Consider the following 13,576-nt stretch of genomic DNA (forward strand, 5'->3'; position numbering starts at 1 on the left):
ACTAAAATTATTAAAGAAGGCAATGTAATCAAAAAAATGATATAAACTATCTCATACCCATGTCCACATCTAAACTGGTAGCTCTCCATTTGCATCAGAGGTATGATCGATGAAATCAAGGCTTATGTGCCCCACATTTTTGTATAAGATCAAGTGCATCAGGAGCGAGTAGTGATGAAAATCTAAAATCTTTCATTTCTCCACTCTGAGCCAGTACAATGTTTTCCTTCATCACCTCTAAGATATGTTCAACATAATCATATTCCCCTCCATGCTATGAGTCTTGCACATCTTTGGCTATGATAGATTCTGCTCCATACACAATATTTGTTCCACCTTTTCCAACCACCTTTTAGACACCATATACTATTTTAACAAAGTAATTCTTAAACTTGTCCAAATGTATCATTTCATCCACCTTCTTAGGGTAATCACCTACACTTTTTAAGTCCATGGGAATATGTTGTAGCATATAATTCCCTATGTAAGCTTTTGTATTTCTCTCAAATTTCCACTGTAGATCCTCCAAGTCTATAGGTTGGCCGATGGCACCATCTAATCCAAAGGCTTCAATGAATGAAGCATGATCCAGTGTACAAAGAATGGTTCTATCTCTCCTATGGAATGATTTGGTGGCCAAATTGTATGACTTGATTAGGGATTTTACCAAATCAACATAAACAAAAACCTCTAGAAAATTTTAATTTTTCCAAGTTCTTCTTCCATGGATTACATACTAGGATCTTCTTCTCTCTGTTATGGTAAAAATACTTGAAAACCTCAAAACCTATGACTCCAGGGCATGTAGCATCTCTTCATAAAGTATACAGGTCTACAAAAGCAGAAATCATCTATAGCATTAGCATTTGAGGGTCCTAGGAAAAGCTTAATCCATTCTTCAAAAAATTGATTAGGTTTCTTCTGTCTTTTTTTTTCCTCCCATAGAAGTGGAGGTCTCTATAACTTCGATGTCCACTGCCTAAATCTCTTCAACCTGATTTTTAGATATTTTGAAATAGCTTGAAAGCACCAAGAAAACTATATCTGGGCACTAAAAGTAAGAAATTGCACACACTAGAAACTCTGTAACTACTTAGATTTTCTTCTCTTTGTGAATAGTAAATTGTAATTGATCAATAGAATGTCTCTATAGCTTAGTTTACATCATCAATGTCCCTTTGCTTTAATTTTTAGCATGCTCAAGCCTTAAAACTCAGCTTATTGTATCACCTTAGGGAAGCGTTGTCATTACTATCCAACATTACACCTATATATTGCTTGAATTTCATTAGTCGACAGCCCTTTGTCATTTCCAATTTAGAAAATGAAAAATATACTTTCATGTCAACTTAGGGTTTACAATCTTATGATCAACCTAGGATTCAAACCCTTGGTAATATCTTAGGTAGGGACCATCTGTTCTATGATCTTATGATCTCATGAAATCAAAACCCTTGTTGCACTATCATAAACCTTGAAAAAGTCTCTACAATCTCATGATATACTAGTTACCATAACATCAAAGCTTTCCTTTACATTCCTTATGATCTTATGATATGCAACTTATACTCTCTAGTGTAGCATCTTATCTCATTTTCCTCCACCTTACAACCATACGATTGTGGTTTAACTAACCATTTCATAACATCAATAGTCATCTTTATCACCCTTATGATATTATGAGAAATTTTTGCCTCTCTTTATCGTAACATTACGATCTCTCAAAAAATTGCCTATCATAGCATCGTAACACCTTTTTTTTACCTTTGAGATCTTACAATATAGCGTTTATCGTAAGATTGGAGAATGGGATTTGTCAAATTGTAGACTTGTGTAAAGACATCTTTGGTCCCACCGGCTTGACATGGCATCCACCTTGTATACTTTGCATCATTGACCAATCAGGATAGGACACATGACACTTCTCTGACACTGAACTACCACCTTGCTTTTTCTTTTATTACCTTAAGAACATATGATCATCATCCCCATAGCATCCTGGTCTTTAAAATCCTCTTCCCTAATCTTATGACTAGGGCTTCACCATACCATTGTAGCACTTCACAAATACCATTATGATGCCTCAATCACCTCTTTATCATAGGATCGATTGATTCTATCTTCTTCCTTATATTCTTATACTTCTATGATCCTATGATAAAACATTTATTGTAGGGTCATGATCCTCCCTTTCTACTTCTATGATCCCCCAACTGCCTACTTATCATAACATCACATATCATGACTTTAATCCTTCCATCAAAACTTGCGATACTATGACCATACCATATCATAAGATTGGGGAACTTAAAAATCCACTCTACAATCCTTTGTTAACCCTTATTTCATGACATTGGGAGAAAGAAAATGTGAGCTCATGACTAGACACCAAAACCATGATCGTAAGATTAGAGTTCTAGGGTTTGAAAGATATATAATCTTTTTCTTGAAAAATACTTAAGATAAGGGAAAAAGGGTTTCATTCTTAACTAAAATTTATAATTGAAAGATAAAAACACAAACTTAGGATATGAAAATAATCCCCTAGAGAAATATTTTCACTATTTGAATTGAGATAAAATAATTTGGCTAGGGTTCTTTTGAAGACTAAAAAATAAATGAGACACAAAACCCTAACAATGCAAAACAATTCTAGATCACTTTCACAATGAAGATCAAAATTTTAGTACATTGAAAATGAGGGCTTGATGCAGGAGTATCCTAGGTTTCCTTGGTGACTACTTTGGAGTTCATGGAAGGAGGCTCAATAGTTTCTTTGGAGGGTGCTTGGACTGGTACTCAATTGAAGAAGGACTAGTTCTCAGCATGTTTTGGGAACTCGGCATGGTCTTTGGTTGAACAGCATGGTCTATGAAGCTCAACTTTGCTTAGGAATTTTGTACCTTTTGTAGGCCATGTAGCTAATTAACCATAATGAGTTAGAGAATTTTAATTTTAGGGATTGAATATATCCTAGACTACTAACTAGCATTCGAAGCACAAGTTCTAATTTAATCAAAGCTAGGAGATATTGTGATTTTATTCAGATATCGATTTTGCTCATTTAGTTACTATTGTAGGCTGACTTGTGGCATCTAATTTATGTTTTTGTATTTAATTTGTGTTATGGGATGACTTGTGGCTTATATTGGTATAAGTATGGGTTGTGGGGAAGTCTTTTTTCATGATTCATCCATCTAGGAGAAGAGGAGGAGCTAGAGGAGCGAGTTTTTAGAAGAGCTACTAGTTGTGGCTTTGAAAACAAGGAGATTGCTTTATGGGTTTGTAAGCACAAGTTGACATCTTCCTTAGGGGCTTTTACTAGAGTGTGTATCTAGACTAGCTAGGTTTTGATTTGGATCTTGAGGGATCTTGCAAAATTGTTATTGTAATTTCTATTGTATTTGGTCATAACTAGGAAGGCCTTACAACCTGACACATTGCATGTAACAGTTATTTTATAAATAAAGAGTTGTGATTTGGTATCAGATATTATGTTATTACTTCTTTCCATTATATTTCTTCTATGTGGTTATTTGTTGGGGGCTAGGAGATCTCCTTTGGGGATACTCCTACCTTGCACTACGTTAGATGGTATCAGAGCAAAGGTTGTTCCTGAGTGTGTAGATAGAACTTGCAGAGGAGCTAAAGCTTGTTGCTGAATATATTCTTGACCTTGTTGATTTTGGGATGGAGATTGGTTTTCATGATCAGTTGGTTGAGTCTAACATGGATATTGTAGAGCACTCGATCATGGATGATCTAGTTGATTTTGGTGATGATTTGTATGTTGCAGAGCATCTTGTTGTAAGCAAAGAGATTGTTGGTGTTGTATGTTTGGCATATGTTTCTGAGGAGTTACATATTTTTTCTGCTATGGAGTTTGTTGTTGTTGGTGTGGATTCACTAGTTGTTGATATGGATGAGGGTTTGCTAATAAAGCATTATGTTCAGTTTGTTCCTCAAAGTGAGCATGTTGATTGGATGGTTGAGATTCTAGTGTTTTATAGAATGATATAGGTGTGGATGATGTGAAAATTATTTTTCTTGTCCCTATTGGAGTGGAAGCCTTTGGTAAAGATGAAGTTAGTTGTTGATCTTTCTTTGGGCATCAAAGTGTGGGACACACTTTTCTATTTACCTGGGGAGTCTGGTGTAGGAGCATCTTGGGTTTTCTTGGTGACTACTTTGGAGTTTGTGGGAGGAGGCTCAATAGTTGCTTTGGAGGGTGCTTGGACTAGTACTCAATCAAAGGACTGGTGCTCAGCATGCTTTGGGAACTCAGCATGGTCTTTGGTTGCTTGGCATGGTCTATGGAGCTTGACTTTGTTTAGGAATTTGGTGCCTGTTGCAAGTTGTGTAACTAATTTTCCACAATGAGTTAGAGATTTTAAATTTCAAGGATTGAAGAGGGCCTAGACTACTAACTATATTTTGAAGCACGAATTCTAATTCAATCAGAGCTAGGAGACATCATGATTTTACTCAGATATCAATTTTGGGTGTTTAGTTACTATTGCAAGCTGACTTGTGGCATTTAATTTATGTATTTGTATTTAATTTGTGTTTTGGGCTGACTTGTGGCTTAGATTGGTATAAGGTTTGTGGGGAATTATTTTTTTATCATTCATCCATCTAGGAGAAGAGGAGGAGCTAGAGGAGCGAGTTTTGAGAAGAGCTAGTAGTTGCGGCTTTGAAAATAAGGACTTTGCTTGGTGGGCTTGCAAGCACAAGTTGACATCTTCCTTGGGGATTTCTACCAGAGTGTGGATCTAGACTAGCTAGGGTTTGATTTTTATCTTGAGAGATCTTGTAGAACAATTATTGTAATTTCTATTTTATTTGGCTATAACCAGGAAGGCCTTACAGCCAAGCACATTACATGTAACAGTTATTTTATAAATAAAGAGTTGTGATTTGGTATCAGATCTTGTCTTATTGTTTCTTTTTGTTGTGTTTCTACTATATGGTTATTTTTTGTGGGCTAAGACATCTCCTTTGGGGATACTCCTCCCTTCCACTATGTTAGGGCTATCAAAACCTTCACAATAAAATCTAATCTAATTGCATGCATGAAACACTAAAAGCAATGAAACATTCATAACACTTGACACAATATTTGGTAACCTATAAACCTTCCAAATAGAAAGTAAAACTAGGGTGGGGATGATACCCACAAGCTTTATTATTGCAATATAAAGTTAGCCTTTTAAAGCTTATAATTGGTCAATTCTAGTGATCTTCCTTGTTAGGAGCAATAAGGACTATTAGGTCCACCTTGTGAAAGAATTTACAACATATAATGAAGTATGTACTCTATTAGGAGATTTGGAAAAGACTATTAAGTCCACCTTGTTAGAGGATTTGGCTGATGCACCTATTAGGATGAATTGATGGTTGATCTTTGATCTGCAACTCAATTTTCTAAATGGGATTCCTTTAAAATACAATAATGACCTAATTGTGATAGATAATACTTTATTTTTCCTTATACTTCTTGTAGTCTTCTTAATTCACACTCATACGACTTGCTTGATTCACTTTGATGATGCATTAGATATGATAAGACATTACATATATACCAATCCATAAATTACCTTATGGAGTTGGCTACAACACCTAATTCAAACAATCTTCATGAAGTTAGCTTACTATTGTAACTTGGGTTCTAAAGACCACTCGATTGATATTCTAACACTCGACAACATAGTCAACTTGAAAAACTATGGCATTCATCTGACACTAGTGCTTGGTCCACATTGATCTCTCTGGAGTAGCAAGGAACTTGGTTAGCATTGGGTGACTCTGTGAATACTAAAGAACTCGGTAGACTTGGTTGACACTAAAGATCGGTCAACACTACCTTCATTCAGCTTCATTAACACATTGTAGCTCAGTAGACATTGATAAAATCAATAGACACACCAAAGCTTGGTTAACAATAAAACTTTCATTGATTACACTGATGAAATTGGTAGCAACTAATAACTGATATTTACTTTTGGAGCTTGGTAGCAATGTAATCAACTGATTAAGTGTTAAGTCACTAATTGACAAATAATTTTACCTTAATGTCAACAATCTCCCCATTTTTCATTAGTGACAAAAATACTTATCATACCAATAATCTAAATACTCAAAATATAGGTAAAAACTCCCCCAATCAACATGTCTAGGTCTGTAACTCGATTTTGACTATTGTCTATTGATGATACTTAGTAACCTCTAATTCTATTTTTTTATTTTTCAAAATTATTTTTGTAAACATATTTTATGCTATGTATATACATCTCTCATACTATAAATGTATTTCCTTTCTTTATATATACATTCACCATTGATTTTGACACAAATGCCAAAATCTAAAAGGAAATCGCAATGTACCTTCACAAGTATGGACATTGTCTTGTCCCAATTCTCTTGCAAAGCTTTTGAATTATGCAAAGTTATATGCACCTCTACTAATAGTTCCATCATGTGATTAGCTATAGAGAAATTGTTGTCATGGATCAATTGTTTTGCATGTGAAATATTTTTTTCATTGCATCCATGTTAGGAAGTATCATGCCCTATATTTTTACTAGTGTGGAACTTATCCCAGCTTCTTCCCTCAACAATTATGCTTGTAGATCTGTTAGATATCTAATCTTCACAAAATATGTAGAACTACTACTAAGATCAAGTGACAACTAATGTACACTTTCCTTCATGTCAGTATCTATCTTAAATAACTTATCCTTTATTTTCTTAGTAAAGTTTGATGTATCACTTAACTTTACACATAAAGTAACAACATTATTTATAGAATCTTCAAATTTATCAAGAATGGTAGACAATTCAACTTGATCAATAGCTATTTTCTAAGAGAATTTCTCCAAAAAAATATTTTCAAATTTCCTTTCTACCCTCTACAAAAAAATTTCTTGTCCATTCACTTCCTCATTATGCTTTTGAACAATGTCAACAAGTTGATCCAAAATTGGTTATTTTTCATCAACCTCAATATTTAGTGCATCAATAAATATTCTCTTGATTTCTTCAAGAACTTGATTTTTCTTTTTCTTCTCTTCTCTAGGCTTTTTCTATCCAGCCCTTTTCTTGATCCATAGCTCACCCAGGGTATCCATTTGATTAGGGGTTAGATTGGAAAGATCCTAATTTGGTATTACAATATCTTCCTCTAGATCAATTTCCTCATTAGAGGGTTCTACCTCTTTACCCTTTTTAGTAGAGGGAATAATTTCCTTTCCCTTTCTCAAGACTTCAATGCTTGGCTGAGGCTTAACGTCAACTATCATTGCACTTACCACAAGAGAAACAATAGTAGAAATAGTAGAAATTATAGTAGAAATAGAACTAATAGTAGGAATACTTGTAGTACCTTTTTGAGACTCATTTTGTCCTATTGTTGAGATAATTAGAGCCTATTGCTTAGTAGATGAAGTGACAACACTCATCATTGTACTCAATAGAGTTTCTCCAATAGTCAATTGGATGTTTGGAAAAATAGTGTTTAGCTCAACTAACTCAGTAGTGGCCTTCTTTGAGCTAGATTACACTAAGGCTTTACTCAGAGAGAGTGGATGGGAGAACATTACCTCTACTACTATCTTCTCTAGATTTGAGTCTTCAATACTTTGAATTTCATAAAGATCTCCTCCTATAGTTAGATCCTCTTCATCCTCTTCATCCACATTATCAATTTCATCATCATTTATCTCCTCATCATCTTTTTCAACATCTTCTTCATCATCTTTTTCATCATCTATTTTCACAACCTCTTCGATAGGCTTGTGTAATCCATAGACTTTCTTCCATGCAATTATCTTAGACTTCACAAATGATTCAATATCTTTTGATAGAATTAGGAATACATTGAATCTGGGGGTCAGCTTTTTTTCATTCTCCTTCAATGATTCCTTCACTTCCTTGTTAGAAATATTTGGCATAAGTTATCTCAAGTTTTGTTCTTTGATTTCCCTGAAAACATTTAACGCATTCTCCCAATGATGTGTTACTATCTTCAGTAGGATATCAAAAACATGCTTTGTCATTTCCTCTAGCGACTACTTCCACTTTTCCATTTTGGCTACTAAGGCTTCTTCAACTTGTTTCTTCTCTACCTTAGTTCTTACAGTTCATACTTTAAAAACTTGAAATCAAACATACCTCCATCATCTTGAATTTTTTGTAGTCTTTTTTCAAAGGTGCGGGTTGATCTTTTGAATGTTACTTGCTAATATTCTTCTCCATCATCATCCAATTTCAGTTTCTTCTTAGATTTTGTAGATCTCTTGGTGAATATAGTAGGAGAGGTTTTGATAGGTTTGGTTATGATGACTTTCCCTTTTTTCTTGGGAGGCTCCTCCTCTTCAAATTATTCTTCCTTTGTATGCTCCTCTTCTCCTTCCTCTTCCTCAATGTCATCTCCATTGTCTTCTATCAACAAAAGAGGAGAGTTGGTCTTCCTTGTTTCCTTCAAAATTTTCTCGACTTTCTTTCTTTCTCTCTTCAAGGCTTGAGGAAGCTTGATCTCCAATGAAGTCCTTGCCTTAGCTTCTTTAAAGGTAACAAAATATGGTACCTTGGGGTATACTAGCTCATTTACAAGAGCCTCAATTATATCCCTTGTATCATCAATGTTAACCTTATATCCTAGAGGCTTAACCCATGCCACTCTTGGCCTTACTACCTGGATATGTACTTTGTCACAATCCACAAGAAAACAAATATTTTGTTTATAGTCTTCCACTAGCTTCTTGGGAATTCTATGTCTACTTTGCATTTTCTCCTTAAAAATCTCAAAGTATGCATCCATTATGCCTTCAAAATTATCTCTCATTTCTGCTATGAACTCATTGATCTGATGTAATGGGTGTATCTTTCTTCCATGCTACATTGCCTTTGGAAGGAAAAATCTTTTGTACATGGTCAAAAGAGAACCAAACTTACATGGATTATTCTTCAAAACTCAGATGCTCTCCATGTTTTTTCTCAGTTGGTTCAATAGAAACTCAACAAGGTCAAAAGACAAGTTTTTCTTCACAACTTTGTATGCTAGGTCAACAATTTTGCACGAAATGTTGTTTAGATGGCTCAAGCTATAGATCTTGTGGGAAATAACATGGATGTTGAATTTGATCTCCATGTCAATTACACCATTTAATTTTATCCCTCTTCTATCCCACTTGGAAAGAGTCCTCTTAGCCAGTTTGACCCGACCTAGGGTTTTAGTGGTTTTTGCCTTGTTAAGCATAGACAACCCTATGATTCTATGAATCATCTTCTTAGTAATCTAAATTGGTTGATCCAACCATAAATGCATGTCATGAACTTTGCTTATAATAAACCTAATCCACTTTCCTTTAAAATCTCTTGGCATATGTAGGCTATGTGTTAAACCTTTTATTTCCAAATGCTTGTGCTTGGGTTTCAAATTCCCATAAACACACAACTCATTATATGTTTGGTTCATTTCTAGGGTTCCTAATTCATGGATAGAATGGTGATAATATGACCAAATATCATGAATTAGAAGTACCTTATAAGGAGGAATCTATGATTGAGCTCCAACTCGGTCAAGTTCTTCCACAATTGTTGGACTCAATTTGAATGCTAGGGCTTTACAGTTGACACCTCAAATTAACATCTCCAAACCCTTCTTTACTTTGCTACTGGAAGATACCATATTGCTTGGTAATGCTTCAAATGTAGGAATAAACTTTGATGATAGGCTATCCAACTTGGCTAAGTTTTAATCACTTAGAAGATACAATACAATTGTCTTTAATGTGTCATACAATAGTTTTCTTGGTGATAGGCTATCCAACTTGGCTAAGTTTTAATCACTTAGAAGATACCTTCAACTCAATAAAGTTTCCAACTCAGTAGGATCTTCAACTTGGTAGAATCTTCAAATCAGTAGAGTCTTCGATCTCACCATCTGCATCCAAGCTCAGTTAGGTCTTGAAACCTAACCATGCTTGGTAAGGTCTAAGACATTACTTTAGTTGTCATCTTAACTTGGTGATCCTTATGCATCTAGAATTTTGATATGGATCTTCTTCTTATTGACTAGAAATGATGTGAGATATCTCCATCTGATTCATAGTTCCAGTAATCTCCATAAATAAATAGTTTGAAATGGTTGAGTTACCATACTCATTGATTTGGGTTTCAACAGCTTCATGACTTTGATTTGCATCCTTAAGAGACTTCTTTATCCATTTTTGCCTCATTTGACTTTTAATATTGTTAGCCTTTTCTTTCTTTTCATCTTCAACTCTTCCTCAATTCATATAGTTCTTGGCAAGATGTCCAAGTTATGTACACACAAAACATCTCTATGTAGTGCCTCTCTTCCTCATGTGATGTTTTATGATTTTTTCTCCAATGTGCCCATACTCACCACAAAGTGACATCTATACCATTTTTTGTGATCCCAACCAAATATAGCTTTGATATAAAAAAATTGTTGGGTTCCATTTCTTGGTTTTGCATTCTGAGGATTTGTGTCCTTGTTTGTTGCAATTGAAACACTTTCCTTCAAACTTAGGTTTCTTTGTGCATTCACTTGCTCTATGTCCTGATTTTTTGCAACTATAAGACTTCCCACTAAAATTTTATTTTCATTTTCACCAACACTTATTTGATATATGTCCTATCTTTCCACAATGATTACGAGTAGGTGTTTTGTTCTTTTGAGCTCTTTACTAAGATGATTCACCTTTTTCTATGTATCCTAATCCATCTTTGCCTTTGTGTCTAAATTGATTTTTCTCATTCAATTAATTCATGATTTCTTGAGATTCCATCATCTTCTCTTTGGTCTACTTCTCTATGTTGAGGCCATTCTACAATCTTTCATTCTTTGTTCTCAAGTTGATAAGCTCTTGATTTGCATCATTATGTTGATCAATCAAATCTATTTTTTGAAGAGATAATTGATGAATTTGTTTTTCCTTCTCTTCTATTTCTTCTTTGGCTATGTCTTTTTGTTCTGTGACTTCACACATTCTAACTAATTGAATTTCTTGTTCTCTTTTCAGATTTCTAACTTATTCATGAAAAGTAAGATTCTTTTCAAGTAGATTTGTGATTGTTGCATTAGCTTCATCTGAACTTCTACCTTGAAGAATGTCTTCAATTATTTCTTCAATGTAGAGATTTTCATTCATTTGTGTTGCAAGGTCTTTTCTTCTTTTCAAGGATTGAGAGAGCTAATTCTTCATTTTCTTGAATTATTCTATGGCCAATAGCAGATCCAAGTTTTCATTTTCAATAGCTTTCTCTAGTCTATATTCTTCCATTGTCTTTAATATTTTCTCAAGATGCTAAAATTATTATGTGAGAACCAAATCTCTAATATCAATTGTTGGAAATGTAGTATAGACTAGATGATTGAGAGGGAGGATGAATCAGGAACTAACAAAACTTGTACTTTGATTCTCCAATTAAACCTTCAGAATATAATATGATCTAATTGCATGCATGAAAGACTAAAAGTAATAAAACATTCATAACACTTGACACGATATTTGGTAATCCAAAAACCTTCCAAATATAATGTAAAACTAGGGTGGGGATGATACCCACAAGCTTTATTATTATAGTATTAAGTTAGCCTTTTAAAGGTTACAATTGATCATTTCTAGTGATCTACCATTTTAGGAGCAATAAGGACTATTAGGTCCACCTTGTGAAAGGATTTACAACAAACAATGAAGTATGCAATCTATTAGAAGATTTGGTAAAGATTGTTAAGTCCATCATGTTAGAGGATTTGGCTGATGCACCTATTAGGATGAATCAGCGATTGATCTCTAATCTACAACTTGGTTTGCTGAATGATATTCCTTTGAAATACAATGATCACCTAACTCTGATAGATAAGAATCTTATTTTCCTTATACTTCTTGTAGCCTTCTTAATTCACACTCATATTTCTTTCTTGATTCACTTTGATGATCCATTGGATATGATAAGAAGTATTACATATATACCAATCCAATAAATTACCTTCTAGAGTTAGCTACAACACCTAATTCAAGCAATCTTTACTAAGTTGCCTTAATACAGTAACTTAGGTTCTAAAGACCACTCAGGTGATATTTTGACACTTGAAAACACTATAAACTTGAAAAGCTCTAGCATTCATTTGATACTAGTGCTCGATCCATATTGATCACTTTGGAGTAGCAAGGAACTTGGTTAGCATTGGGTGGCTTGATAAATACTGAAGAACTTAGTAGACTCGATTGACTCTAAATATTGGTCACAATAGTACATTTTGGCAAATATGTGACTATGTGACTAAAAAAATTATTCATGTGACTAAAAAAATTAGTCACATGACTAAAACTGATCACATTCTACTATTTCTTTACAATTTACAATAAGAGGTGACTAAATAAGTTATTAGTTTGGTCACTAGGTAGAATCACAATATCAACCAAATAAGAATGACTGAATAAACTACTCAATAGATGACTAAATATTTAGTCACTAATAATTAGTCACCCAAACATGTATGTGGTTGAGATTTTTCATTGTATTGAGAATAAAATCAACATTCTCCATACATGCAATATGAACTCAATCCTTAGTTGGGAAAGAACTACTACAATAGAATGCCTCCATTGACACACTACAACCTTCTATAAGAAAATGAAATGATTTTATACTATGAAGAAACAAAACTTCTTGTAAAACTTTTTAAAAATATATTTTAAAATTTTGCACACGATATTTGCACCCAAATTTCCTACATTTTAAACCATTCTAATTCAATCACTCTCTGATCTCACAAAATTCTTCTCACTTAAAATTTAGAGTTTGAGTCCACCTATACTTAACTAACCCAAAGAGAGAGAAACATTAATGCTCCAGATAGAGGCAAAAAAAATCTTGATGTAAACACACACTACACATCCAATACACTTGAAGGCCAGGGTGACAATAAATACAAGGATTTCATGACCCCTCATGGAATGGAACCTAGTAGTTATAAATGATTAAAAATATTTATATTAAGAAAATATATAATAATAATATAATAAAATATATTAAGATGATTAATATATAATTTAATAATATGCATTCAAATATCATTACTAATCTATTTATCTCATATATAAACATCAAAATTCTAATTGAAATTAAAATGAGAATAGAAGGATTAAATAGTATTAAATCAATAAACTTATAATAGAGCATTCATTTCCAATGGCATGGTGATTGCAAATAACCTTCATAACTAAAGCACATTGATTAAAATATTGTTATGATAGAAAAATGATTCTATATTGAATGATCACAATAAAATATGAAGTGATCAATATAATATTTTAATCAATATATATTAGAAGTCTAATACATGTTTTAAACATTAATAATTTTTTATCATTAAATGTATATTTTGATACATTTAATGTTCTCATTCATATTAAAATATTAACAAGGTCTAACATTTTATCATATTAATGGTGAGGGAGAAAAGAGGGGAACCAAAGAACCTATGGCTAGAGTTGTAACGAAATAGCTAGATCATGCAACGTACGAGACCTTAATAGGCAGT

This window comes from Cupressus sempervirens, chromosome 10 (assembly GCF_028749045.1).
Source record: "Cupressus sempervirens isolate cs-2001-9-10 chromosome 10, ASM2874904v1, whole genome shotgun sequence".
NCBI lineage: Eukaryota > Viridiplantae > Streptophyta > Pinopsida > Cupressales > Cupressaceae > Cupressus > Cupressus sempervirens.